The 21873-nt window shown below is 50.0% G+C and overlaps 23 non-coding genes across 23 annotated transcripts; 12 read left to right on the top strand and 11 right to left on the bottom strand.

The window, feature by feature from the left end:
- Nucleotides 1-219: 219 nt before the first annotated feature.
- On the bottom strand, nucleotides 220-292 carry TRNAF-GAA (transfer RNA phenylalanine (anticodon GAA)). The gene has a single exon. It is a non-coding gene; the product is annotated as a tRNA-Phe (tRNA).
- Nucleotides 293-569: 277 nt separating this feature from the next.
- Nucleotides 570-652, top strand: TRNAL-CAG (transfer RNA leucine (anticodon CAG)). The gene has a single exon. It is a non-coding gene; the product is annotated as a tRNA-Leu (tRNA).
- Nucleotides 653-1705: 1053 nt separating this feature from the next.
- On the top strand, nucleotides 1706-1788 carry TRNAL-CAG (transfer RNA leucine (anticodon CAG)). Its single transcript has one exon. It is a non-coding gene; the product is annotated as a tRNA-Leu (tRNA).
- Nucleotides 1789-2497: 709 nt separating this feature from the next.
- On the bottom strand, nucleotides 2498-2570 carry TRNAF-GAA (transfer RNA phenylalanine (anticodon GAA)). Its single transcript has one exon. It is a non-coding gene; the product is annotated as a tRNA-Phe (tRNA).
- A 280-nt stretch (nucleotides 2571-2850) lies between these two features.
- TRNAL-CAG (transfer RNA leucine (anticodon CAG)) lies at nucleotides 2851-2933 on the top strand. Its single transcript has one exon. It is a non-coding gene; the product is annotated as a tRNA-Leu (tRNA).
- Nucleotides 2934-3644: 711 nt separating this feature from the next.
- On the bottom strand, nucleotides 3645-3717 carry TRNAF-GAA (transfer RNA phenylalanine (anticodon GAA)). The gene has a single exon. It is a non-coding gene; the product is annotated as a tRNA-Phe (tRNA).
- A 280-nt stretch (nucleotides 3718-3997) lies between these two features.
- TRNAL-CAG (transfer RNA leucine (anticodon CAG)) lies at nucleotides 3998-4080 on the top strand. The gene has a single exon. It is a non-coding gene; the product is annotated as a tRNA-Leu (tRNA).
- A 2208-nt stretch (nucleotides 4081-6288) lies between these two features.
- On the top strand, nucleotides 6289-6371 carry TRNAL-CAG (transfer RNA leucine (anticodon CAG)). The gene has a single exon. It is a non-coding gene; the product is annotated as a tRNA-Leu (tRNA).
- A 710-nt stretch (nucleotides 6372-7081) lies between these two features.
- TRNAF-GAA (transfer RNA phenylalanine (anticodon GAA)) lies at nucleotides 7082-7154 on the bottom strand. The gene has a single exon. It is a non-coding gene; the product is annotated as a tRNA-Phe (tRNA).
- A 2216-nt stretch (nucleotides 7155-9370) lies between these two features.
- On the bottom strand, nucleotides 9371-9443 carry TRNAF-GAA (transfer RNA phenylalanine (anticodon GAA)). Its single transcript has one exon. It is a non-coding gene; the product is annotated as a tRNA-Phe (tRNA).
- Nucleotides 9444-10511: 1068 nt separating this feature from the next.
- Nucleotides 10512-10584, bottom strand: TRNAF-GAA (transfer RNA phenylalanine (anticodon GAA)). The gene has a single exon. It is a non-coding gene; the product is annotated as a tRNA-Phe (tRNA).
- Nucleotides 10585-10864: 280 nt separating this feature from the next.
- Nucleotides 10865-10945, top strand: TRNAL-UAG (transfer RNA leucine (anticodon UAG)). The gene has a single exon. It is a non-coding gene; the product is annotated as a tRNA-Leu (tRNA).
- A 712-nt stretch (nucleotides 10946-11657) lies between these two features.
- On the bottom strand, nucleotides 11658-11730 carry TRNAF-GAA (transfer RNA phenylalanine (anticodon GAA)). The gene has a single exon. It is a non-coding gene; the product is annotated as a tRNA-Phe (tRNA).
- A 281-nt stretch (nucleotides 11731-12011) lies between these two features.
- On the top strand, nucleotides 12012-12092 carry TRNAL-UAG (transfer RNA leucine (anticodon UAG)). The gene has a single exon. It is a non-coding gene; the product is annotated as a tRNA-Leu (tRNA).
- A 1061-nt stretch (nucleotides 12093-13153) lies between these two features.
- On the top strand, nucleotides 13154-13234 carry TRNAL-UAG (transfer RNA leucine (anticodon UAG)). The gene has a single exon. It is a non-coding gene; the product is annotated as a tRNA-Leu (tRNA).
- Nucleotides 13235-13946: 712 nt separating this feature from the next.
- On the bottom strand, nucleotides 13947-14019 carry TRNAF-GAA (transfer RNA phenylalanine (anticodon GAA)). Its single transcript has one exon. It is a non-coding gene; the product is annotated as a tRNA-Phe (tRNA).
- A 1069-nt stretch (nucleotides 14020-15088) lies between these two features.
- Nucleotides 15089-15161, bottom strand: TRNAF-GAA (transfer RNA phenylalanine (anticodon GAA)). The gene has a single exon. It is a non-coding gene; the product is annotated as a tRNA-Phe (tRNA).
- A 280-nt stretch (nucleotides 15162-15441) lies between these two features.
- On the top strand, nucleotides 15442-15524 carry TRNAL-CAG (transfer RNA leucine (anticodon CAG)). The gene has a single exon. It is a non-coding gene; the product is annotated as a tRNA-Leu (tRNA).
- A 2205-nt stretch (nucleotides 15525-17729) lies between these two features.
- TRNAL-CAG (transfer RNA leucine (anticodon CAG)) lies at nucleotides 17730-17812 on the top strand. The gene has a single exon. It is a non-coding gene; the product is annotated as a tRNA-Leu (tRNA).
- A 711-nt stretch (nucleotides 17813-18523) lies between these two features.
- Nucleotides 18524-18596, bottom strand: TRNAF-GAA (transfer RNA phenylalanine (anticodon GAA)). The gene has a single exon. It is a non-coding gene; the product is annotated as a tRNA-Phe (tRNA).
- A 280-nt stretch (nucleotides 18597-18876) lies between these two features.
- TRNAL-UAG (transfer RNA leucine (anticodon UAG)) lies at nucleotides 18877-18957 on the top strand. Its single transcript has one exon. It is a non-coding gene; the product is annotated as a tRNA-Leu (tRNA).
- A 711-nt stretch (nucleotides 18958-19668) lies between these two features.
- On the bottom strand, nucleotides 19669-19741 carry TRNAF-GAA (transfer RNA phenylalanine (anticodon GAA)). Its single transcript has one exon. It is a non-coding gene; the product is annotated as a tRNA-Phe (tRNA).
- A 1421-nt stretch (nucleotides 19742-21162) lies between these two features.
- Nucleotides 21163-21245, top strand: TRNAL-CAG (transfer RNA leucine (anticodon CAG)). The gene has a single exon. It is a non-coding gene; the product is annotated as a tRNA-Leu (tRNA).
- The last annotated feature ends 628 nt before the right edge of the window (nucleotides 21246-21873 follow it).

Raw genomic sequence — 21873 nt, 5'->3', positions numbered from 1 at the left:
ACTGAAGAATGGTGCCATGAGCAATATTGTTTAGGCCAGCTGGGCAATCTATTTAGCTGCTTTTTCCACCATACCAGTTTGCTCCTGGAACTGCAGCTCAGCTCCAACCAGGCCAGTGCTGCCGAGTGGTAAAACGGCACACAAGCCGAGGACAGGCCATTTGGAGGAAAGACCGGGGAATCTCATTCATTACTTTATGATGCGTACCAAAAAAAGCACTGCCGAAACCCGGGATCGAACCAGGGACCTTTAGATCTTCAGTCTAACGCTCTCCCAACTGAGCTATTTCGGCTCCTGAGTGCCCGGTGGCCAATGGCCTCCACGGGAGGGGTACAAACTGTAGTACAGCACTTCTCCCAAAGTACTATCTGGAGCTACCAAGAGCTGAGGAGCCACAAGCATGGAGCTGGGCAGTCACACGTGTCCTCCTGCACCCTTGCTTGGGTAGTACACAAGATTGTAATATACACCAATGACGGTCATGGTTTTTCCTTTGAGAAGTTCTCCCGCTAAGGCTTAAGGAGTAGAATAGTTCTGTTTGGAAAAGTACACTACCTTGCCGACAGGTTGTCAGGATGGCCGAGCGGTCTAAGGCGCTGCGTTCAGGTCGCAGTCTCCTCTGGAGGCGTGGGTTCGAATCCCACTTCTGACAGTGGACTGAAGCGCGGGCTTTGTCTTTCTCTTTACTTAACTATCTCCTTTCTAGGAGGTTGCCGAGTAGAAGAGCGTAGAAAAACAGAATTTGATAGCGCAGGTTCTTTCAGGGAATCTCCAGAGCAAGGGTGTTCTTTGAGCCTCACCAAACCCTTATTCAAAGAGCTTCTAAAATCCCACCACCTCCAAGAAACCCTACATCGTTCTGATGGACTGTAAGCTGAATTTTTAAATTCCTCTTCGCTGCCATGCAACGCCTGGCCTTTGCCGTAAATTGCCTAAGCTCTCAAAACTCCAAACATCTGAGCTGTATCCTCAATGTTCCTGGCGCTTTTACGCACTGGTGAAGCCTCATGGGGGCAGGGTTTATCTTTCACTGCAGCCAGACGTGACTGCTCCTGTCTGCTGCCGTCTGATGGATGATGCCAGCGTGCCTGCGTGCATTACACATTTCTTCAATTTCAAGGACGGTGAAGGCAGACTGAAGAATGGTGCCCATGAGCAATATGTTTAGGCCAGCTGGGCAATGCTAGTTAGCTGCTTTCTTCCACCATACCAGTTTGCTCCTGGAACTGCAGCTCAGCTCCAACCAGGCCAGTGCTGCCGAGTTAAAACGGCACACAAGCGAGGACAGGCCATTTTGGAGGAAAGACGGGAACGAATCTCATTACTTTAGTTGATGCGTACCTAAAAAAGCACCTGCCGAAACCCGGGATCGAACCAGGGACCTTTAGATCTTCAGTCTAACGCTCTCCCAACTGAGCTTTTCGGCCTCCTGAGTGCCCGGTGGCCAATGGCCTTCCACGGGAGGGGTACAAACTGTAGTACAGCACTTCTCCCAAAGTACTATCTGGAGCTACCAAGAGCTGAGGAGCCACAAGCATGGAGCTGGGCAGTCACACGTGTCTTCCTGACCCTTGCTGGGTAGTACACAAGATTGTAATATACACCCAATGACGGTCATGGTTTTTCCTTTGGAGAAGTTCTCCCGCTAAGGCTTAAGGAGTAGAATAGTTCTGTTTGGAAAAGTACACTACCTTGCCGACAGGTTGTCAGGATGGCCGAGCGGTCTAAGGCGCTGCGTTCAGGTCGCAGTCTCCTCTGGAGGCGTGGGTTCGAATCCCACTTCTGACAGTGGACTGAAGCGCGGGCTTTGTCTTTCTCTTTACTTAACTATCTCCTTTCTAGGAGGTTGCCGAGTAGAAGAGCGTAGAAAAACAGAATTTGATAGCGCAGGTTCTTTCAGGGAATCTCCAGAGCAAGGGTTTCTTTTCTGAGCCTCACCAAACCCTTATTCAAAGAGCTTCTAAAATCCCACCACCTCCAAGAAACCCTACATCGTTCTGATGGACTGTAAGCTGAATTTTTAAATTCCTCTTCGCTGCCATGCAACGCCTGGCCTTTGCCGTAAATTGCCTAAGCTCTCAAAACTCCAAACATCTGAGCTGTATCCTCAATGTTCCTGGCGCTTTACGCACTGGTGAAGCCTCATGGGGGCAGGGGTTTATCTTTCACTGCAGCCAGACGTGACTGCTCCTGTCTGCTGCCGTCTGATGGATGATGCCAGCGTGCCTGCGTGCATTACACATTTCTTCAATTTCAAGGACCGGTGAAGGCAGACTGAAGAATGGTGCCCATGAGCAATATTGTTTAGGCCAGCTGGGCAATGCTAGTTAGCTGCTTTCTTCCACCATACCAGTTTGCTCCTGGAACTGCAGCTCAGCTCCAACCAGGCCAGTGCTGCCGAGTGGTAAAACGGCACACAAGCCGAGGACAGGCCATTTTGGAGGAAAGACGGGAACGAATCTCATTACTTTAGTTGATGCGTACCTAAAAAAGCACCTGCCGAAACCCGGGATCGAACCAGGGACCTTTAGATCTTCAGTCTAACGCTCTCCCAACTGAGCTATTTCGGCCTCCTGAGTGCCCGGTGGCCAATGGCCTTCCACGGGAGGGGTACAAACTGTAGTACAGCACTTCTCCCAAAGTACTATCTGGAGCTACCAAGAGCTGAGGAGCCACAAGCATGGAGCTGGGCAGTCACACGTGTCTTCCTGACCCTTGCTTGGGTAGTACACAAGATTGTAATATACACCCAATGACGGTCATGGTTTTTCCTTTGGAGAAGTTCTCCCGCTAAGGCTTAAGGAGTAGAATAGTTCTGTTTGGAAAAGTACACTACCTTGCCGACAGGTTGTCAGGATGGCCGAGCGGTCTAAGGCGCTGCGTTCAGGTCGCAGTCTCCTCTGGAGGCGTGGGTTCGAATCCCACTTCTGACAGTGGACTGAAGCGCGGGCTTTGTCTTTCTCTTTACTTAACTATCTCCTTTCTAGGAGGTTGCCGAGTAGAAGAGCGTAGAAAAACAGAATTTGATAGCGCAGGTTCTTTCAGGGAATCTCCAGAGCAAGGGTGTTCTTTTCTGAGCCTCACCAAACCCTTATTCAAAGAGCTTCTAAAATCCCACCACCTCCAAGAAACCCTACATCGTTCTGATGGACTGTAAGCTGAATTTTTAAATTCTCTTCGCTGCCATGCAACGCCTGGCCTTTGCCGTAAATTGCCTAAGCTCTCAAAACTCCAAACATCTGAGCTGTATCCTCAATGTTCCTGGCGCTTTTACGCACTGGTGAAGCCTCATGGGGGCAGGGGTTTATCTTTCACTGCAGCCAGACGTGACTGCTCCTGTCTGCTGCCGTCTGATGGATGATGCCAGCGTGCCTGCGTGCATTACACATTTCTTCAATTTCAAGGACCGGTGAAGGCAGACTGAAGAATGGTGCCCATGAGCAATATTGTTTAGGCCCAGCTGGGCAATGCTAGTTAGCTGCTTTTCTTCCACCATACCAGTTTGCTCCTGGAACTGCAGCTCAGCTCCAACCAGGCCAGTGCTGCGAGTGGTAAAACGGCACACAAGCCGAGGACAGGCCATTTTGGAGGAAAGACGGGAACGAATCTCATTACTTTAGTTGATGCGTACCTAAAAAAGCACCTGCCGAAACCCGGGATCGAACCAGGGACCTTTAGATCTTCAGTCTAACGCTCTCCCAACTGAGCTATTTCGGCCTCCTGAGTGCACGGTGGCCAATGGCCTTCCACGGGAGGGGTACAAACTGTAGTACAGCACTTCTCCCAAAGTACTATCTGGAGCTACCAAGAGCTGAGGAGCCACAAGCATGGAGCTGGGCAGTCACACGTGTCTTCCTGACCCTTGCTTGGGTAGTACACAAGATTGTAATATACACCCAATGACGGTCATGGTTTTTCCTTTGGAGAAGTTCTCCCGCTAAGGCTTAAGGAGTAGAATAGTTCTGTTTGGAAAAGTACACTACCTTGCCGACAGGTTGTCAGGATGGCCGAGCGGTCTAAGGCGCTGCGTTCAGGTCGCAGTCTCCTCTGGAGGCGTGGGTTCGAATCCCACTTCTGACAGTGGACTGAAGCGCGGGCTTTGTCTTTCTTCTCTTTACTTAACTATCTCCTTCTAGGAGGTTGCCGAGTAGAAGAGCGTAGAAAAACAGAATTTGATAGCGCAGGTTCTTTCAGGGAATCTCCAGAGCAAGGGTGTTCTTTTCTGAGCCTCACCAAACCCTTATTCAAAGAGCTTCTAAAATCCCACCACCTCCAAGAAACCCTACATCGTTCTGATGGACTGTAAGCTGAATTTTTAAATTCCTCTTCGCTGCCATGCAACGCCTGGCCTTTGCCGTTAAATTGCCTAAGCTCTCAAAACTCCAAACATCTGAGCTGTATCCTCAATGTTCCTGGCGCTTTTACGCACTGGTGAAGCCTCATGGGGGCAGGGGTTTATCTTTCACTGCAGCCAGACGTGACTGCTCCTGTCTGCTGCCGTCTGATGGATGATGCCAGCGTGCCTGCGTGCATTACACATTTCTTCAATTTCAAGGACCGGTGAAGGCAGACTGAAGAATGGTGCCCATGAGCAATATTGTTTAGGCCAGCTGGGCAATGCTAGTTAGCTGCTTTCTTCCACCATACCAGTTTGCTCCTGGAACTGCAGCTCAGCTCCAACCAGGCCAGTGCTGCCAAGTGGTAAAACGGCACACAAGCCGAGGACAGGCCATTTTGGAGGAAAGACGGGAACGAATCTCATTACTTTAGTTGATGCGTACCTAAAAAAGCACCTGCCGAAACCCGGGATCGAACCAGGGACCTTTAAATCTTCAGTCTAACGCTCTCCCAACCGAGCTATTTCGGCCTCCTGAGTGCACGGTGGCCAATGGCCTTCCACGGGAGGGGTACAAACTGTAGTACAGCACTTCTCCCAAAGTACTATCTGGAGCTACCAAGAGCTGAGGATCCACAAGCATGGAGCTGGGCAGTCACACGTGTCTTCCTGACCCTTGCTTGGGTAGTACACAAGATTGTAATATACACCCAATGACGGTCATGGTTTTTCCTTTGGAGAAGTTCTCCCGCTAAGGCTTAAGGAGTAGAATAGTTCTGTTTGGAAAAGTACACTACCTTGCCGACAGGTTGTCAGGATGGCCGAGCGGTCTAAGGCGCTGCGTTCAGGTCGCAGTCTCCTCTGGCGTGGGTTCGAATCCCACTTCTGACAGTGGACTGAAGTGCGGGCTTTGTCTTTCTCTTTACTTAACTATCTCCTTTCTAGGAGGTTGCCGAGTAGAAGAGCGTAGAAAAACAGAATTTGATAGCGCAGGTTCTTTCAGGGAATCTCCAGAGCAAGGGTCTTCTTTTCTGAGCCTCACCAAACCCTTATTCAAAGAGCTTCTAAAATCCCACCACCTCCAAGAAACCCTACATCGTTCTGATGGACTGTAAGCTGAATTTTTAAATTCCTCTTCGCTGCCATGCAACGCCTGGCCTTTGCCGTAAATTGCCTAAGCTCTCAAAACTCCAAACATCTGAGCTGTATCCTCAATGTTCCTGGCGCTTTACGCACTGGTGAAGCCTCATGGGGGCAGGGGTTTATCTTTCACTGCAGCCAGACGTGACTGCTCCTGTCTGCTGCCGTCTGATGGATGATGCCAGCGTGCCTGCGTGCATTACACATTTCTTCAATTTCAAGGACCGGTGAAGGCAGACTGAAGAATGGTGCCCATGAGCAATATTGTTTAGGCCAGCTGGGCAATGCTAGTTAGCTGCTTTCTTCCACCATACCAGTTTGCTCCTGGAACTGCAGCTCAGCTCCACCAGGCCAGTGCTGCCGAGTGGTTAAAACGGCACACAAGCCGAGGACAGGCCATTTTGGAGGAAAGACGGGAACGAATCTCATTACTTTAGTTGATGCGTACCTAAAAAAGCACCTGCCGAAACCCGGGATCGAACCAGGGACCTTAGATCTTCAGTCTAACGCTCTCCCAACTGAGCTATTTCGGCCTCCTGAGTGCCCGGTGGCCAATGGCCTTCCACGGGAGGGGTACAAACTGTAGTACAGCACTTCTCCCAAAGTACTATCTGGAGCTACCAAGAGCTGAGGAGCCACAAGCATGGAGCTGGGCAGTCACACGTGTCTTCCTGACCCTTGCTTGGGTAGTACACAAGATTGTAATATACACCCAATGACGGTCATGTTTTTCCTTTGGAGAAGTTCTCCCGCTAAGGCTTAAGGAGTAGAATAGTTCTGTTTGGAAAAGTACACTACCTTGCCGACAGGTTGTCAGGATGGCCGAGCGGTCTAAGGCGCTGCGTTCAGGTCGCAGTCTCCTCTGGAGGCGTGGGTTCGAATCCCACTTCTGACAGTGGACTGAAGCGCGGGCTTTGTCTTTCTCTTACTTAACTATCTCCTTTCTAGGAGGTTGCCGAGTAGAAGAGCGTAGAAAAACAGAATTTGATAGCGCAGGTTCTTTCAGGGAATCTCCAGAGCAAGGGTGTTCTTTTCTGAGCCTCACCAAACCCTTATTCAAAGAGCTTCTAAAATCCCACCACCTCCAAGAAACCCTACATCGTTCTGATGGACTGTAAGCTGAATTTTTAAATTCCTCTTCGCTGCCATGCAACGCCTGGCCTTTGCCGTAAATTGCCTAAGCTCTCAAAACTCCAAACATCTGAGCTGTATCCTCAATGTTCCTGGCGCTTTTACGCACTGGTGAAGCCTCATGGGGGCAGGGGTTTATCTTTCACTGCAGCCAGACGTGACTGCTCCTGTCTGCTGCCGTCTGATGGATGATGCCAGCGTGCCTGCGTGCATTACACATTTCTTCAATTTCAAGGACCGGTGAAGGCAGACTGAAGAATGGTGCCCATGAGCAATATTGTTTAGGCCAGCTGGGCAATGCTAGTTAGCTGCTTTCTTCCACCATACCAGTTTGCTCCTGGAACTGCAGCTCAGCTCCAACCAGGCCAGTGCTGCCGAGTGGTAAAACGGCACACAAGCCGAGGACAGGCCATTTTGGAGGAAAGACGGAAACGAATCTCATTACTTTAGTTGATGCGTACCTAAAAAAGCACCTGCCGAAACCCGGGATCGAACCAGGGACCTTTAGATCTTCAGTCTAACGCTCTCCCAACTGAGCTATTTCGGCCTCCTGAGTGCCGGTGGCCAATGGCCTTCCACGGGAGGGGTACAAACTGTAGTACAGCACTTCTCCCAAAGTACTATCTGGAGCTACCAAGAGCTGAGGAGCCACAAGCATGGAGCTGGGCAGTCACACGTGTCTTCCTGACCCTTGCTTGGGTAGTACACAAGATTGTAATATACACCCAATGACGGTCATGGTTTTCCTTTGGAGAAGTTCTCCCGCTAAGGCTTAAGGAGTAGAATAGTTCTGTTTGGAAAAGTACACTACCTTGCCGACAGGTTGTCAGGATGGCCGAGCGGTCTAAGGCGCTGCGTTCAGGTCGCAGTCTCCTCTGGAGCGTTTGAATCCCACTTCTGACAGTGGACTGAAGCGCGGGCTTTGTCTTTCTCTTTACTTAACTATCTCCTTTCTAGGAGGTTGCCGAGTAGAAGAGCGTAGAAAAACAGAATTTGATAGCGCAGGTTCTTTCAGGGAATCTCCAGAGCAAGGGTGTTCTTTTCTGAGCCTCACCAAACCCTTATTCAAAGAGCTTCTAAAATCCCACCACCTCCAAGAAACCCTACATCGTTCTGATGGACTGTAAGCTGAATTTTTAAATTCCTCTTCGCTGCCATGCAACGCCTGGCCTTTGCCGTAAATTGCCTAAGCTCTCAAAACTCCAAACATCTGAGCTGTATCCTCAATGTTCCTGGCGCTTTTACGCACTGGTGAAGCCTCATGGGGGCAGGGGTTTATCTTTCACTGCAGCCAGACGTGACTGCTCCTGTCTGCTGCCGTCTGATGGATGATGCCAGCGTGCCTGCGTGCATTACACATTTCTTCAATTTCAAGGACCGGTGAAGGCAGACTGAAGAATGGTGCCCATGAGCAATATTGTTTAGGCCAGCTGGGCAATGCTAGTTAGCTGCTTTCTTCCACCATACCAGTTTGCTCCTGGAACTGCAGCTCAGCTCCAACCAGGCCAGTGCTGCCGAGTGGTAAAACGGCACACAAGCCGAGGACAGGCCATTTTGGAGGAAAGACGGGAACGAATCTCATTACTTTAGTTGATGCGTACCTAAAAAAGCACCTGCCGAAACCCGGGATCGAACAGGGACCTTTAGATCTTCAGTCTAACGCTCTCCCAACTGAGCTATTTCGGCCTCCTGAGTGCCCGGTGGCCAATGGCCTTCCACGGGAGGGGTACAAACTGTAGTACAGCACTTCTCCCAAAGTACTATCTGGAGCTACCAAGAGCTGAGGAGCCACAAGCATGGAGCTGGGCAGTCACACGTGTCTTCCTGACCCTTGCTTGGGTAGTACACAAGATTGTAATATACACCCAATGACGGTCATGGTTTTTCCTTTGGAGAAGTTCTCCCGCTAAGGCTTAAGGAGTAGAATAGTTCTGTTTGGAAAAGTACACTGCCTTGCCGACAGGTTGTCAGGATGGCCGAGCGGTCTAAGGCGCTGCGTTCAGGTCGCAGTCTCCTCTGGAGGTGTGGGTTCGAATCCCTCTTCTGACAGTGGACTGAAGCGTGGGCTTTGTCTTTCTCTTTACTTAACTATCTCCTTTCTAGGAGGTTGCCGAGTAGAAGAGCGTAGAAAAACAGAATTTGATAGCGCAGGTTCTTTCAGGGAATCTCCAGAGCAAGGGTGTTCTTTTCTGAGCCTCACCAAACCCTTATTCAAAGAGCTTCTAAAATCCCACCACCTCCAAGAAACCCTACATCGTTCTGATGGACTGTAAGCTGAATTTTAAATTCCTCTTCGCTGCCATGCAACGCCTGGCCTTTGCCGTAAATTGCCTAAGCTCTCAAAACTCCAAACATCTGAGCTGTATCCTCAATGTTCCTGGCGCTTTTACGCACTGGTGAAGCCTCATGGGGGCAGGGGTTTATCTTTCACTGCAGCCAGACGTGACTGCTCCTGTCTGCTGCCGTCTGATGGATGATGCCAGCGTGCCTGCGTGCATTACACATTTCTTCAATTTCAAGGACCGGTGAAGGCAGACTGAAGAATGGTGCCCATGAGCAATATTGTTTAGGCCAGCTGGGCAATGCTAGTTAGCTGCTTTCTTCCACCATACCAGTTTGCTCCTGGAACTGCAGCTCAGCTCCAACTAGGCCAGTGCTGCCGAGTGGTTTAAAACGGCACACAAGCCGAGGACAGGGCCATTTTGGAGGAAAGACGGGAACGAATCTCATTACTTTAGTTGATGCGTACCTAAAAAAAGCACCTGCCGAAACCCGGGATCGAACCAGGGACCTTTAGATCTTCAGTCTAACGCTCTCCCAACTGAGCTATTTCGGCCTCCTGAGTGCACGGTGGCCAATGGCCTTCCACGGGAGGGGTACAAACTGTAGTACAGCACTTCTCCCAAAGTACTATCTGGAGCTACCAAGAGCTGAGGAGCCACAAGCATGGAGCTGGGCAGTCACACGTGTCTTCCTGACCCTTGCTTGGGTAGTACACAAGATTGTAATATACACCCAATGACGGTCATGGTTTTTCCTTTGGAGAAGTTCTCCCGCTAAGGCTTAAGGAGTAGATAGTTCTGTTTGGAAAAGTACACTACCTGCCGACAGGTTGTCAGGATGGCCGAGCGGTCTAAGGCGCTGTTTAGGTCGCAGTCTCCTCTGGAGGCGTGGTTCAAATCCCACTTCTGACAGTGGACTGAAGCGCGGGCTTTGTCTTTCTCTTTACTTAACTATATCCTTTCTAGGAGGTTGCCGAGTAGAAGAGCGTAGAAAAACAGAATTTGATAGCGCAGGTTCTTTCAGGGAATCTCCAGAGCAAGGGTGTTCTTTTCTGAGCCTCACCAAACCCTTATTCAAAGAGCTTCTAAATCCACCACCTCCAAGAAACCCTACATCGTTCTGATGGACTGTAAGCTGAATTTTTAAATTCCTCTTCGCTGCCATGCAACGCCTGGCCTTTGCCGTAAATTGCCTAAGCTCTCAAAACTCCAAACATCTGAGCTGTATCCTCAATGTTCCTGGCGCTTTTACGCACTGGTGAAGCCTCATGGGGGCAGGGGTTTATCTTTCACTGCAGCCAGACGTGACTGCTCCTGTCTGCTGCCGTCTGATGGATGATGCCAGCGTGCCTGCGTGCATTACACATTTCTTCAATTTCAAGGACCGGTGAAGGCAGACTGAAGAATGGTGCCCATGAGCAATATTGTTTAGGCCAGCTGGGCAATGCTAGTTAGCTGCTTTCTTCCACCATACCAGTTTGCTCCTGGAACTGCAGCTCAGCTCCAACTAGGCCAGTGCTGCCGAGTGGTAAAACGGCACACAAGCCGAGGACAGGCCATTTTGGAGGAAAGACGGGACCGAATCTCAATTACTTTAGTTGATGCGTACCTAAAAAAGCACCTGCCGAAACCCGGGATCGAACCAGGGACCTTTAGATCTTCAGTCTAACGCTCTCCCAACTGAGCTATTTCGGCCTCCTGAGTGCACGGTGGCCAATGGCCTTCCACGGGAGGGGTACAAACTGTAGTACAGCACTTCTCCCAAAGTACTATCTGGAGCTACCAAGAGCTGAGGAGCCACAAGCATGGAGCTGGGCAGTCACACGTGTCTTCCTGACCCTTGCTTGGGTAGTACACAAGATTGTAATATACACCCAATGACGGTCATGGTTTTTCCTTTGGAGAAGTTCTCCCGCTAAGGCTTAAGGAGTAGAATAGTTCTGTTTGGAAAAGTACACTACCTTGCCGACAGGTTGTCAGGATGGCCGAGCGGTCTAAGGCGCTGTTTAGGTCGCAGTCTCCTCTGGAGGCGTGGGTTCGAATCCCACTTCTGACAGTGGACTAAAGCGCGGGCTTTGTCTTTCTCTTTACTTAACTATCTCCTTTCTAGGAGGTTGCCGAGTAGAAGAGCGTAGAAAAACAGAATTTGATAGCGCAGGTTCTTTCAGGGAATCTCCAGAGCAAGGGTGTTCTTTTCTGAGCCTCACCAAACCCTTATTCAAAGAGCTTCTAAAATCCCACCACCTCCAAGAAACCCTACATCGTTCTGATGGACTGTAAGCTGAATTTTTAAATTCCTCTTCGCTGCCATGCAACGCCTGGCCTTTGCCGTAAATTGCCTAAGCTCTCAAAACTCCAAACATCTGAGCTGTATCCTCAATGTTCCTGGCGCTTTACGCACTGGTGAAGCCTCATGGGGGCAGGGGGTTTATCTTTCACTGCAGCCAGACGTGACTGCTCCTGTCTGCTGCCGTCTGATGGATGATGCCAGCGTGCCTGCGTGCATTACACATTTCTTCAATTTTCAAGGACCGGTGAAGGCAGACTGAAGAATGGTGCCCATGAGCAATATTGTTTAGGCCAGCTGGGCAATGCTAGTTAGCTGCTTTCTTCCACCATACCAGTTTGCTCCTGGAACTGCAGCTCAGCTCCAACTAGGCCAGTGCTGCCGAGTGGTAAAACGGCACACAAGCCGAGGACAGGCCATTTTGGAGGAAAGACGGGAACGAATCTCATTACTTTAGTTGATGCGTACCTAAAAAAGCACCTGCCGAAACCCGGGATCGAACCAGGGACCTTTAGATCTTCAGTCTAACGCTCTCCCAACTGAGCTATTTCGGCCTCCTGAGTGCACGGTGGCCAATGGCCTTCCACGGGAGGGGTACAAACTGTAGTACAGCACTTCTCCCAAAGTACTATCTGGAGCTACCAAGAGCTGAGGAGCCACAAGCATGGAGCTGGGCAGTCACACGTGTCTTCCTGACCCTTGCTTGGGTAGTACACAAGATTGTAATATACACCCAATGACGGTCATGGTTTTTCCTTTGGAGAAGTTCTCCCGCTAAGGCTTAAGGAGTAGAATAGTTCTGTTTGGAAAAGTACACTACCTTGCCGACAGGTTTGTCAGGATGGCCGAGCGGTCTAAGGCGCTGTTTAGGTCGCAGTCTCCTCTGGAGGCGTGGGTTCGAATCCCACTTCTGACAGTGGACTAAAGCGCGGGCTTTGTCTTTCTCTTTACTTAACTATCTCCTTTCTAGGAGGTTGCCGAGTAGAAGAGCGTAGAAAAACAGAATTTGATAGCGCAGGTTCTTTCAGGGAATCTCCAGAGCAAGGGTGTTCTTTTCTGAGCCTCACCAAACCCTTATTCAAAGAGCTTCTAAATCCCACCACCTCCAAGAAACCCTACATCGTTCTGATGGACTGTAAGCTGAATTTTTAAATTCCTCTTCGCTGCCATGCAACGCCTGGCCTTTGCCGTAAATTGCCTAAGCTCTCAAAACTCCAAACATCTGAGCTGTATCCTCAATGTTCCTGGCGCTTTTACGCACTGGTGAAGCCTCATGGGGGCAGGGGTTTATCTTTCACTGCAGCCAGACGTGACTGCTCCTGTCTGCTGCCGTCTGATGGATGATGCCAGCGTGCCTGCGTGCATTACACATTTCTTCAATTTCAAGGACCGGTGAAGGCAGACTGAAGAATGGTGCCCATGAGCAATATTGTTTAGGCCAGCTGGGCAATGCTAGTTAGCTGCTTTCTTCCACCATACCAGTTTGCTCCTGGAACTGCAGCTCAGCTCCACCAGGCCAGTGCTGCCGAGTGGTAAAACGGCACACAAGCCGAGGACAGGCCATTTTGGAGGAAAGACGGGAACGAATCTCATTACTTTAGTTGATGCGTACCTAAAAAAGCACCTGCCGAAACCCGGGATCGAACCAGGGACCTTTAGATCTTCAGTCTAGCGCTCTCCCAACTGAGCTATTTCGGCCTCCTGAGTGCACGGTGGCCAATGGCCTTCCACGGGAGGGGTACAAACTGTAGTACAGCACTTCTCCCAAAGTACTATCTGAAGCTACCAAGAGCTGAGGAGCCACAAGCATGGAGCTGGGCAGTCACACGTGTCTTCCTGACCCTTGCTTGGGTAGTACACAAGATTGTAATATACACCCAATGACGGTCATGGTTTTTCCTTGGAGAAGTTCTCCCGCTAAGGCTTAAGGAGTAGAATAGTTCTGTTTGGAAAAGTACACTACCTTGCCGACAGGTTGTCAGGATGGCCGAGCGGTCTAAGGCGCTGTTTAGGTCGCAGTCTCCTCTGGAGGCGTGGGTTCGAATCCCACTTCTGACAGTGGACTGAAGCGCGGGCTTTGTCTTTCTCTTTACTTAACTCTATCCTTTCTAGGAGGTTGCCGAGTAGAAGAGCGTAGAAAAACAGAATTTGATAGCGCAGGTTCTTTCAGGGAATCTCCAGAGCAAGGGTGTTCTTTTCTGAGCCTCACCAAACCCTTATTCAAAGAGCTTCTAAAATCCCACCACCTCCAAGAAACCCCTACATCGTTCTGATGGACTGTAAGCTGAATTTTTAAATTCCTCTTCGCTGCCATGCAACGCCTGGCCTTTGCCGTAAATTGCCTAAGCTCTCAAAACTCCAAACATCTGAGCTGTATCCTCAATGTTCCTGGCGCTTTTACGCACTGGTGAAGCCTCATGGGGGCAGGGGTTTATCTTTCACTGCAGCCAGACGTGACTGCTCCTGTCTGCTGCCGTCTGATGGATGATGCCAGCGTGCCTGCGTGCATTACACATTTCTTCAATTTCAAGGACCGGTGAAGGCAGACTGAAGAATGGTGCCCATGAGCAATATTGTTTAGGCCAGCTGGGCAATGCTAGTTAGCTGCTTTCTTCCACCATACCAGTTTGCTCCTGGAACTGCAGCTCAGCTCCAACCAGGCCAGTGCTGCCGAGTGGTAAAACGGCACACAAGCCGAGGACAGGCCATTTTGGAGGAAAGACGGGAACGAATCTCATTACTTTAGTTGATGCGTACCTAAAAAAGCACCTGCCGAAACCCGGGATCGAACCAGGGACCTTTAGATCTTCAGTCTAACGCTCTCCCAACTGAGCTATTTCGGCCTCCTGAGTGCACGGTGGCCAATGGCCTTCCACGGGAGGGGTACAAAACTGTAGTACAGCACTTCTCCCAAAGTACTATCTGGAGCTACCAAGAGCTGAGGAGCCACAAGCATGGAGCTGGGCAGTCACACGTGTCTTCCTGACCCTTGCTTGGGTAGTACACAAGATTGTAATATACACCCAATGACGGTCATGGTTTTTTCCTTTGGAGAAGTTCTCCCGCTAAGGCTTAAGGAGTAGAATAGTTCTGTTTGGAAAAGTACACTACCTTGCCGACAGGTTGTCAGGATGGCCGAGCGGTCTAAGGCGCTGCGTTCAGGCCGCCGTCTCCTCTGGAGGTTTGAATCCCACTTCTGACAGTGGACTGAAGCGCGGGCTTTGTCTTTCTCTTACTTAACTATCTCCTTTCTAGGAGGTTGCCGAGTAGAAGAGCGTAGAAAAACAGAATTTGATAGCGCAGGTTCTTTCAGGGAATCTCCAGAGCAAGGGTGTTCTTTTCTGAGCCTCAACAAACCCTTATTCAAAGAGCTTCTAAAATCCCACCACCTCCCAGAAACCCTACATCGTTCTGATGGACTGTAAGCTGAATTTTTTAATTCCTCTTCGCTGCCATGCAACGCCTGGCCTTTGCCGTAAGTTGCCTAAGCTCTCAAAACTCCAAACATCTGAGCTGTATCCTTAATGTTCCTGGCGCTTTTACGCACTGGTGAAGCCTCATGGGGGCAGGGGTTTATCTTTCACTGCAGCCAGACGTGACTGCTCCTGTCTGCTGCCGTCTGATGGATGATGCCAGCGTGCCTGCGTGCATTACACATTTCTTCAATTTCAAGGACCGGTGAAGGCAGACTGAAGAATGGTGCCCATGAGCAATATTGTTTAGGCCAGCTGGGCAATGCTAGTTAGCTGCTTTCTTCCACCATACCAGTTTGCTCCTGGAACTGCAGCTCAGCTCCAACTAGGCCAGTGCTGCCGAGTGGTAAAACGGCACACAAGCCGAGGACAGGCCATTTTGGAGGAAAGACGGGAACGAATCTCATTACTTTAGTTGATGCGTACCTAAAAAAGCACCTGCCGAAACCCGGGATCGAACCAGGGACCTTTAGATCTTCAGTCTAACGCTCTCCCAACTGAGCTATTTCGGCCTCCTGAGTGCACGGTGGCCAATGGCCTTCCACGGGAGGGGTACAAACTGTAGTACAGCACTTCTCCCAAAGTACTATCTGGAGCTACCAAGAGCTGAGGAGCCACAAGCATGGAGCTGGGCAGTCACACGTGTCTTCCTGACCCTTGCTTGGGTAGTACACAAGATTGTAATATACACCCAATGACGGTCATGGTTTTTCCTTTGGAGAAGTTCTCCCGCTAAGGCTTAAGGGGTAGAATAGTTCTGTTTGGAAAAGTACACTACCTTGCCGACAGGTTGTCAGGATGGCCGAGCGGTCTAAGGCGCTGCGTTCAGGTCGCAGTCTCCTCTGGAGGCGTGGGTTCGAATCCCACTTCTGACAGCGGACTGAAGCGCGGGCTTTGTCTTTCTCTTTACTTAACTATCTCCTTTCTAGGAGGTTGCCGAGTAGAAGAGCGTAGAAAAACAGAATTTGATAGCGCAGGTTCTTTCAGGGAATCTCCAGAGCAAGGGTGTTCTTTTCTGAGCCTCACCAAACCCTTATTCAAAGAGCTTCTAAAATCCCACCACCTCCAAGAAACCCTACATCGTTCTGATGGACTGTAAGCTGAATTTTTAAATTCCTCTTCGCTGCCATGCAACGCCTGGCCTTTGCCGTAAATTGCCTAAGCTCTCAAAACTCCAAACATCTGAGCTGTATCCTCAATGTTCCTGGCGCTTTTACGCACTGGTGAAGCCTCATGGGGGCAGGGGTTTATCTTTCACTGCAGCCAGACGTGACTGCTCCTGTCTGCTGCCGTCTGATGGATGATGCCAGCGTGCCTGCGTGCATTACACATTTCTTCAATTTCAAGGACCGGTGAAGGCAGACTGAAGAATGGTGCCCATGAGCAATATTGTTTAGGCCAGCTGGGCAATGCTAGTTAGCTGCTTTCTTCCACCATACCAGTTTGCTCCTGGAACTGCAGCTCAGCTCCAACCAGGCCAGTGCTGCCGAGTGGTAAAACGGCACACAAGCCGAGGACAGGCCATTTTGGAGGAAAAACGGGAACGAATCTCATTAATTTAGTTGATGCGTAAGTAAAAAAGCACCTGCCGAAACCCGGGATCGAACCAGGGACCTTTAGATCTTCAGTCTAACGCTCTCCCAACTGAGCTATTTTGGCCTCCTGAGTGCCTGGTGGACAATGGCATTCCACGGGAGGGGTACAAACTGTAGTACAGCACTTCTCCCAAAGTACTATCTGGAGCTACCAAGAGCTGAGGAGCCACAAGCATGGAGCTGGGCAGTCACACGTGTCTTCCTGACCCTTGCTTGGGTAGTACACAAGATTGTAATATACACCCAATGACGGTCATGGTTTTTCCTTTGGAGAAGTTCTCCCGCTAAGGCTTAAGGAGTAGAATAGTTCTGTTTGGAAAAGTACACTACCTTGCCGACAGGTTGTCAGGATGGCCGAGCGGTCTAAGGCGCTGCGTTCAGGTCGCCGTCTCCTCTGGAGGTTTGAATCCCACTTCTGACAGTGGACTGAAGCGCGGGCTTTGTCTTTCTCTTTACTTAACTATCTCCTTTCTAGGAGGTTGCCGAGTAGAAGAGCGTAGAAAAACAGAATTTGATAGCGCAGGTTCTTTCAGGGAATCTCCAGAGCAAGGGTGTTCTTTTCTGAGCCTCAACAAACCCTTATTCAAAGAGCTTCTAAAATCCCACCACCTCCCAGAAACCCTACATCGTTCTGATGGACTGTAAGCTGAATTTTTAAATTCCTCTTCGCTGCCATGCAACGCCTGGCCTTTGCCGTAAGTTGCCTAAGCTCTCAAAACTCCAAACATCTGAGCTGTATCCTCAATGTTCCTGGCGCTTTTACGCACTGGTGAAGCCTCATGGGGGCAGGGGTTTATCTTTCACTGCAGCCAGACGTGACTGCTCCTGTCTGCTGCCGTCTGATGGATGATGCCAGCGTGCCTGCGTGCATTACACATTTCTTCAATTTCAAGGACCGGTGAAGGCAGACTGAAGAATGGTGCCCATGAGCAATATTGTTTAGGCCAGCTGGGCAATGCTAGTTAGCTGCTTTCTTCCACCATACCAGTTTGCTCCTGGAACTGCAGCTCAGCTCCAACTAGGCCAGTGCTGCCGAGTGGTAAAACGGCACACAAGCCGAGGACAGGCCATTTTGGAGGAAAGACGGGAACGAATCTCATTACTTTAGTTGATGCGTACCTAAAAAAGCACCTGCCGAAACCCGGGATCGAACCAGGGACCTTTAGATCTTCAGTCTAACGCTCTCCCAACTGAGCTATTTCAGCCTCCTGAGTGCACGGTGGCCAATGGCCTTCCACGGGAGGGGTACAAACTGTAGTACAGCACTTCTCCCAAAGTACTATCTGGAGCTACCAAGAGCTGAGGAGCCACAAGCATGGAGCTGGGCAGTCACACGTGTCTTCCTGACCCTTGCTTGGGTAGTACACAAGATTGTAATATACACCCAATGACGGTCATGGTTTTTCCTTTGGAGAAGTTCTCCCGCTAAGGCTTAAGGAGTAGAATAGTTCTGTTTGGAAAAGTACACTACCTTGCCGACAGGTTGTCAGGATGGCCGAGCGGTCTAAGGCGCTGCGTTCAGGTCGCAGTCTCCTCTGGAGGCGTGGGTTCGAATCCCACTTCTGACAGTGGACTGGAGCGCGGGCTTTGTCTTTCTCTTTACTTAACTATCTCCTTTCTAAGAGGTTGCCGAGTAGAAGAGCGTAGAAAAACAGAATTTGATAGCGCAGGTTCTTTCAGGGAATCTCCAGAGCAAGGGTGTTCTTTTCTGAGCCTCACCAAACCCTTATTCAAAGAGCTTCTAAAATCCCACCACCTCCAAGAAACCCTACATCGTTCTGATGGACTGTAAGCTGAATTTTTAAATTCCTCTTCGCTGCCATGCAACGCCTGGCCTTTGCCGTAAATTGCCTAAGCTCTCAAAACTCCAAACATCTGAGCTGTATCCTCAATGTTCCTGGCGCTTTTACGCACTGGTGAAGCCTCATGGGGGCAGGGGTTTATCTTTCACTGCAGCCAGACGTGACTGCTCCTGTCTGCTGCCGTCTGATAGATGATGCCAGCGTGCCTGCGTGCATTACACATTTCTTCAATTTCAAGGACCGGTGAAGGCAGACTGAAGAATGGTGCCCATGAGCAATATTGTTTAGGCCAGCTGGGCAAGGCTAGTTAGCTGCTTTCTTCCACCATACCAGTTTGCTCCTGGAACTGCAGCTCAGCTCCAACTAGGCCAGTGCTGCCGAGTGGTAAAACGGCACACAAGCCGAGGACAGGCCATTTTGGAGGAAAGACGGGAACGAATCTCATTACTTTAGTTGATGCGTACCTAAAAAAGCACCTGCCGAAACCCGGGATCGAACCAGGGACCTTTAGATCTTCAGTCTAACGCTCTCCCAACTGAGCTATTTCGGCCTCCTGAGTAAACGGTGGCCAGTGGCCTTCCACGGGAGGGGTACAAACTGTAGTACAGCACTTCTCCCAAAGTACTATCTGGAGCTACCAAGAGCTGAGGAGCCACAAGCATGGAGCTGGGCAGTCACACGTGTCTTCCTGACCCTTGCTTGGGTAGTACACAAGATTGTAATATACACCCAATGACGGTCATGGTTTTTCCTTTGGAGAAGTTCTCCCGCTAAGGCTTAAGGAGTAGAATAGTTCTGTTTGGAAAAGTACACTACCTTGCCGACAGGTTGTCAGGATGGCCGAGCGGTCTAAGGCGCTGTTTAGGTCGCAGTCTCCTCTGGAGGCGTGGGTTCGAATCCCACTTCTGACAGTGGACTGAAGCGCGGGCTTTGTCTTTCTCTTTACTTAACTATATCCTTTCTAGGAGGTTGCCGAGTAGAAGAGCGTAGAAAAACAGAATTTGATAGCGCAGGTTCTTTCAGGGAATCTCCAGAGCAAGGGTGTTCTTTTCTGAGCCTCACCAAACCCTTATTCAAAGAGCTTCTAAAATCCCACCACCTCCAAGAAACCCTACATCGTTCTGATGGACTGTAAGCTGAATTTTTAAATTCCTCTTCGCTGCCATGCAACGCCTGGCCTTTGCCGTAAATTGCCTAAGCTCTCAAAACTCCAAACATCTGAGCTGTATCCTCAATGTTCCTGGCGCTTTTACGCACTGGTGAAGCCTCATGGGGGCAGGGGTTTATCTTTCACTGCAGCCAGACGTGACTGCTCCTGTCTGCTGCCGTCTGATGGATGATGCCAGCGTGCCTGCGTGCATTACACATTTCTTCAATTTCAAGGACCGGTGAAGGCAGACTGAAGAATGGTGCCCATGAGCAATATTGTTTAGGCCAGCTGGGCAATGCTAGTTAGCTGCTTTCTTCCACCATACCAGTTTGCTCCTGGAACTGCAGCTCAGCTCCAACCAGGCCAGTGCTGCCGAGTGGTAAAACGGCACACAAGCCGAGGACAGGCCATTTTGGAGGAAAGACGGGAACGAATCTCATTACTTTAGTTGATGCGTACCTAAAAAAGCACCTGCCGAAACCCGGGATCGAACCAGGGACCTTTAGATCTTCAGTCTAACGCTCTCCCAACTGAGCTATTTCGGCCTCCTGAGTGCACGGTGGCCAATGGCCTTCCACGGGAGGGGTACAAACTGTAGTACAGCACTTCTCCCAAAGTACTATCTGGAGCTACCAAGAGCTGAGGAGCCACAAGCATGGAGCTGGGCAGTCACACGTGTCTTCCTGACCCTTGCTTGGGTAGTACACAAGATTGTAATATACACCCAATGACGGTCATGGTTTTTCCTTTGGAGAAGTTCTCCCGCTAAGGCTTAAGGAGTAGAATAGTTCTGTTTGGAAAAGTACACTACCTTGCCGACAGGTTGTCAGGATGGCCGAGCGGTCTAAGGCGCTGCGTTCAGGTCGCCGTCTCCTCTGGAGGTTTGAATCCCACTTCTGACAGTGGACTGAAGCGCGGGCTTTGTCTTTCTCTTTACTTAACTATCTCCTTTCTAGGAGGTTGCCGAGTAGAAGAGCGTAGAAAAACAGAATTTGATAGCGCAGGTTCTTTCAGGGAATCTCCAGAGCAAGGGTGTTCTTTTCTGAGCCTCACCAAACCCTTATTCAAAGAGCTTCTAAAATCCCACCACCTCCAAGAAACCCTACATCGTTCTGATGGACTGTAAGCTGAATTTTTAAATTCCTCTTCGCTGCCATGCAACGCCTGGCCTTTGCGGTAAATTGCCTAAGCTCTCAAAACTCCAAACATCTGAGCTGTATCCTCAATGTTCCTGGCGCTTTTACGCACTGGTGAAGCCTCATGGGGGCAGGGGTTTATCTTTCACTGCAGCCAGACGTGACTGCTCCTGTCTGCTGCCGTCTGATGGATGATGCCAGCGTGCCTGCGTGCATTACACATTTCTTCAATTTCAAGGACCGGTGAAGGCAGACTGAAGAATGGTGCCCATGAGCAATATTGTTTAGGCCAGCTGGGCAATGCTAGTTAGCTGCTTTCTTCCACCATACCAGTTTGCTCCTGGAACTGCAGCTCAGCTCCAACCAGGCCAGTGCTGCCGAGTGGTAAAACGGCACACAAGCCGAGGACAGGCCATTTTGGAGGAAAAACGGGAACGAATCTCATTAATTTAGTTGATGCGTAAGTAAAAAAGCACCTGCCGAAACCCGGGATCGAACCAGGGACCTTTAGATCTTCAGTCTAACGCTCTCCCAACTGAGCTATTTTTTCCTCCTGAGTGCCTGGTGGACAATGGCATTCCACGGGAGGGGTACAAACTGTAGTACAGCACTTCTCCCAAAGTACTATCTGGAGCTACCAAGAGCTGAGGAGCCACAAGCATGGAGCTGGGCAGTCACACGTGTCTTCCTGACCCTTGCTTGGGTAGTACACAAGATTGTAATATACACCCAATGACGGTCATGGTTTTTCCTTTGGAGAAGTTCTCCCGCTAAGGCTTAAGGAGTAGAATAGTTCTGTTTGGAAAAGTACACTACCTTGCCGACAGGTTGTCAGGATGGCCGAGCGGTCTAAGGCGCTGCGTTCAGGTCGCAGTCTCCTCTGGAGGCGTGGGTTCGAATCCCACTTCTGACAGTGGACTGGAGCGCGGGCTTTGTCTTTCTCTTTACTTAACTATCTCCTTTCTAAGAGGTTGCCGAGTAGAAGAGCGTAGAAAAACAGAATTTGATAGCGCAGGTTCTTTCAGGGAATCTCCAGAGCAAGGGTGTTCTTTTCTGAGCCTCACCAAACCCTTATTCAAAGAGCTTCTAAAATCCCACCACCTCCAAGAAACCCTACATCGTTCTGATGGACTGTAAGCTGAATTTTTAAATTCCTCTTCGCTGCCATGCAACGCCTGGCCTTTGCCGTAAATTGCCTAAGCTCTCAAAACTCCAAACATCTGAGCTGTATCCTCAATGTTCCTGGCGCTTTTACGCACTGGTGAAGCCTCATGGGGGCAGGGGTTTATCTTTCACTGCAGCCAGACGTGACTGCTCCTGTCTGCTGCCGTCTGATAGATGATGCCAGCGTGCCTGCGTGCATTACACATTTCTTCAATTTCAAGGACCGGTGAAGGCAGACTGAAGAATGGTGCCCATGAGCAATATTGTTTAGGCCAGCTGGGCAAGGCTAGTTAGCTGCTTTCTTCCACCATACCAGTTTGCTCCTGGAACTGCAGCTCAGCTCCAACCAGGCCAGTGCTGCCGAGTGGTAAAACGGC

Source organism: Dendropsophus ebraccatus, chromosome 7, assembly GCF_027789765.1.
Source record: "Dendropsophus ebraccatus isolate aDenEbr1 chromosome 7, aDenEbr1.pat, whole genome shotgun sequence".
NCBI classification, from domain to species: domain Eukaryota; kingdom Metazoa; phylum Chordata; class Amphibia; order Anura; family Hylidae; genus Dendropsophus; species Dendropsophus ebraccatus.
This window is presented reverse-complemented; position numbering and strand designations above follow the sequence as displayed.